The sequence below is a fragment of the Nelumbo lutea genome, chromosome 4 (assembly GCF_056320005.1).
Source record: "Nelumbo lutea isolate HS-2025 chromosome 4, American lotus-T2T, whole genome shotgun sequence".
NCBI lineage: Eukaryota > Viridiplantae > Streptophyta > Magnoliopsida > Proteales > Nelumbonaceae > Nelumbo > Nelumbo lutea.
This window is the reverse complement of record NC_142687.1, coordinates 46,697,735-46,703,102: the sequence shown is the minus strand read 5'-3', so window position 1 is coordinate 46,703,102 and position 5,368 is coordinate 46,697,735.

The following is a 5,368-nucleotide window of genomic DNA, read 5'->3' as shown; positions in this document are numbered from 1 at the left end:
AATGGCTACAGGGAGGGGGAGCCTCTCCCCATCCCCGTCCCCGTCCTCGTCCCTTCTAAAGGGGACAAGATTATCCCCATTCCCCGTAATTTTTTATAATGTTAACCATTTTGTTTTTATTTTTTATTTTATTCAAAAAATAAAAATGAAATAATTAAAATTTACAATTCGATTAGAAAATATTCAAACATATTCAACCATATTTTTAAAAATTAACATATAGACGTATGTGTACATATATACAAATATAATGTATGCATACATATATACATGGCTTCGGTACTCATACCACTCCGTCGTGCGATTCACTTGACCGAACTAGTCTGGTGCCTGGCTCAATCAAAAGAAACCCGGGTCGCGTTCGGTTTACGCGTGGACATCACGCGATTTGGACTTTGCGGATGCCAAAAAATGTGCTAAACTGATTTCGCCTCGAGGAGCCCATAGCCGGTTTCTTTGAGAGCCGTTGAATCGTTTCAATCTCGACTGTCAACGCCTGAATACAACAATTATAAATAGTGGGGGACCTTGGTCATTTTCTTTGCCACAAAGTCTTCAGCGTCAGTATTGAGCTCGCGTCTGAGGTTCCTAGCTCGGGTCTTCTAGCTCAGTCATTTCCTCAGTTCGGTTGCGTCTTTTATGGTGAGCCCCCGAGCTTCCTTCTCTTTTCTAAACTTTCTTTTCTTTCCGTGCTTTTGTGTCGTCTAGTGTAGACAGTCTTATAGACGAACCCAAGGTGGGTACCTCGGCTCAGGGTGCTTCTTCTGCCACCCAACCGTCCGAGGTACGGGTGGCTTCGGGCCATCTGGCATCCACCTCCCACTGAGGTTGGGTGCCAGATCAGTTCGGCCCTTCCACTATGACTTTGGAGAGACTTTTGGATCTCATACAAAGGTTTCGCCTTCCTAGGGAGTACTCTTACAGCCTTCCTACCGGCGGTTTTCCATGGGAGCATGGTCCTAATGAGTTCGTGGTCTTTAGAGAGCAACTGGTCGCTGGACTCCGTCTCCCTCTTCACCCCCTGATCGTTAAGGTGCTGGTGCACTTCAACATTACCTTGGACCAACTCCACTTGAATTCCATACGTAATGTGGTTGGGACCATTTCCCTCTGCTTCGACCGCTCCTTCCCTATAGACTTAGATATTCTTTGTTCCATAATGACAATAAAGAAGAGCGCTTCAGGCGTTCTCCCTGGGCACAGACGGGCCTACTACCTGTCTCTCCACCCGGGTTTTAAATTAATGCACAAGCTCCCGAGCAATATTCCGGCCTGGAAGTGGGACTACTTCGTAGTTCGGAGCAGCAAGGGGTGGCCTTTCCCCACTGACTGGAGGGTGGCCGTTCAAGACCCCGGTGTTATCCTTGATAGGAACACCAAGAAGTCACTACAGTCTTGGGCTCAGCTCGGGATGAACTACAAGGATTTCATAGCCGAGGAGAAGCTCATCCAGGCTGGCTTGAGCCCGGATAGGTTCGTCTTTACCTTGGGGTGACTAGAGGCGGATCGAGGCATTCCGTTTTTGGGAGTGGCCTAGAACCCACCGGGAGGAGCTCGGGCATTAGGAAAAGTCAGGAAGCCTTGAGCTCGGAAGCAGCTTGGAGCGCTTTATTCTTGGGAAGAAGGTGCAAGGCAAACGATTCTCGGCGAGTAGCCTAACCCGCCGAGTTGCCGGATTAAACTCAGTGAGCTATTCTCACCGAGTTTCGGTTATGCTTGCTGTGCTGTCATGGTGAGTCATCGCTTAAGCAAGGCCATACCCACGTGTCCCCGTGCTACGAGGTCGGGCCAAATCACCCTCGATCACTTTGTATAGTTGGACTAAAGTAAAATGGTTGTATATGTAGATAGTGTAAAGTAGATCAGCCCAACTTATTCAACATCTATTCAACAAAGAATTTTCATATGTGAGTTTTCTAAATATCAAATGCAATTATTTCAAAAGATCAAGTTTTCTTCAATTTTCAAAAGGACTTTCAACAAAATTTGGTTTCTTAACCATGCATCACTCAAAATGTTTTGGTCGCCTATGAAATTAGTTGAGCCCCATTGGCCACTGGTTCGATATACCTTTAGCTAGTACAAATCCCAACCATTAATGTACAATTTTGGATTCATTCTAGAGTCCAAAGCTTCAAGGGCCTATAGAATGACCTCTCCTTGTCATATCTGTTCATCCTAACTATTAGCATGATGGAAATTTCAATAAAACTATTTTCCATGGCAATCCAATGAAAGTATCTCCCTTAAATTATAAAATTTTCCACAAATAAGGATTTTCTTCTTTGAAAAAACTAATTTGCAAATGTTATCATATCCTTATTTTCACTAATCAGTTAATCAAGAGCAAATTTTTTAAACTTCCCCTGTGGTTTAGGAAATTGACAATTTATATTGTTATTGTTTACATATTGTCTTAAACCACTCTTTCGTTTTTTGACAATTGCCATCATCGTGATAGAAATAATGAAATTATGAGGGTGTTTGGTTCTGTGGGCGTTTATTCAATAAATACTGCCACATAAGTGTCACTTCAGCAGTTCATCTCTCATGCTTTTTCGTACGCATCAAGAATGACAAAAGTGGACTTCAGTTTCTATGCTTGCCTACCGTTTAGGGAAGTTATTTTTTAAAGCTTCCACAAACGGTTAAACGTTTTTTCACTGTTACACTAATGTAGTGCCTAGTGGCACCTAACTGTCATAAACGGTTGTAATAATTACCTTTCTTGCAACAAAGTATAAACATTGAATGAAAAAACGTAAATAAAACCAAACACACTATGTTATTGACCTTCTTCTAAACTGGCAACAAGAGCACATATGGATCAAATTACAATATTGTCCCTCTATTTAATACATAGGCTTGGTTCAAAACAATCTTGTAAAGTAGCTCATTCCCAAAAGACAGACCGTTCTTGTTTGTGTAGAGGATGAACTCCGTCACGAGGAACGATGACCGCTACAACCTCCGACCAATGGTGCGACAGTGAAGAAGGTCATTTTGCGTATAGGTTTGTACAGAAAACCATATTCATTCATCTTGTACAGAGTGGAGACACCCTTACCATCCTAATGGAATTAAACCATAAACCTTATCATTGGAAGTATGAAATCTGTCTTTTGCCTTGGCTTGTTCCTGAGGTTCTCTTACAATTCTTTATGATGATTTTTGTTGTTGGATTGCTAGAATATATTTGTTTATTGATTCTTGCCATCACTTGGGTATGTACTGACTAGGTATCATGGTTATTCTTTTTGTGAATTTTATTATCTCTTGTAGCTACCTTGTGGGGGAGCAGTTAAAGAACTTGTTGCTTTGACACACCCCATTTGGTCTAGTTAAAATGGCTATGGGGATCATTTGAACAGTGTTAGAGCCATGCGTTTGTTTCAGGGGGTTAAATGTGGCGTGTTGACACCCATGTGTCCTCTTCATTGCACACCTAGGATCCACACGAGTAATTGTAGCATATTCATTGAATTGGTTGCTTACTGATGTCAATAGCATCAGGTGGTCGATGAAATGCCCCTTTGATACAACTAAATTTATATATGTAGAATTCATAGCTTGCGGACTATTGGAATTCAATTAGGAGAATGTAAAACACTTAGCGAATTGTATTTAATTCCGTCTAGGTAAAACAAAGTGAGATCCAAGCAAGTGGTTTTTAGCCTCTAATGATATTAGAAAGGGTATATGACACTGAAGGCTCTGATACTTAAGTGAATTAAATAATTGACTTCTATTTATTTGTGTCTACAAAATTAAGTGAAATCCTAAATAGTTTGCTGATATAGCTTATAGTGTATAGGAGAGGCCCTTTATGATAGGTATATGCATGTATAGGGAATGAGTCCTAAATATTTGATTGACAAAGCTTATAGTATGGTGAAATATGAGAGAGGCCCATATATGTTTTACTACTATAGCTTATAGTTTAGTTAAGTCTGAGAAATCTTAAACTTTTGACTGCTATAGGTTATAGTATAGTGAAATATGACACAGGGCCATATACGTTTGACTGCTATAGCTTCTAGTTTAGTTAAGTTTGATAAATTCTAAACTTTTGATTATTGGTATATTTGATGGTATGGTAAAAGATATAATAGTCCCTTTGACAAATCTAGTGCACATTCACTTTGCCCTTTAATCCTAAACTTTTGAGTGCTATAGCTTATAGCATATCTGATGGTATAGTGAATATGACACTAGCATTTTGTATCATATGTATTTGGGTTATGTTGACATATGAATTGTTAGAAATGTAGTTTTCATTTTGTTATTTAAAACTAATTCTTTTTTGACAATGGTTGAATTTGTGCATTTCTATCATGTAGATAATGGATGGAGGTAGATATATGTTTATTATCAATTATGGTGGTCATTGGTAGATCACAAATGGAAAGTTGTCATATGTAAATGGTTAGGTTGGGTATGTGGACAATGTTGATAGTGATTGGATATGTTATTTAGACATTTTGAATGACTTTTGCAGTATGATTAGGGTACTTAGGAATATGGTGACTCAAGGTTAAAAATATCGATATGCCCGATATGCCTACATTTTTTTTTTTACTTTTTTTTTAATTTTTTTCAAAACCAGTTCAGGGGCGGTTTAAGGCTCTTCCACCCTTTAATCGGTCAAAACCCAGATACACCCACTATAGGGGCTTATCGGGGAGGTCCCGAAACAATACGTATTGGCAATGTCACAAAACAATGCATATCGGCCGATACAGGCCAATACGTGTCATTACTTTGAACCTTGTGGTGACATCAACTTCAAGATACTAGGATGGGAGTTAGAGGAGCACTTAGGTGTGTTGGGATGTGAGAATGACATGTTGGTAATGTTTTCCACACATGGTGCCTTACATGAATATACTGAGACTAAGTGTGTTAGTGTAGATGATGGATGCAATGGCAAGGGGAAAGACCAGTTGGAAGAAGATGATGAGTGTTATGTAGTTGAAGTTGAAGGTGTAGTTGATGAAGAGTATAACCATGGTGAGGGGTTAGAAGGTGATGATGATGTGGGGTCATGATGGTGATGATGAGTTAGGCTGTGATGGGGATGCTAAAGATAGGTAGCATGAGGATTGGGATGATGAGGGTGTGGCACGTGGTGATGTTGAAGGTGTATAGGGTGGTGGTGATGAATGTGTGGTAGGAACTAAAAAAAGAGGTGTGAGTGGGGTTGATTTATTTGATTCTGAGCTGGTAAGTGATTATGTCAGCCCATGTGGAGGGGAATCTGGTGTAAGGAGTGGCAATCAAAGGGGTGAACTTGAATTTGATTTTTCCAACCCAAGATTCTGGGTTGGGATGGAATTTGCCACAGTGAAAACGTTTAGCCATGTAGTGA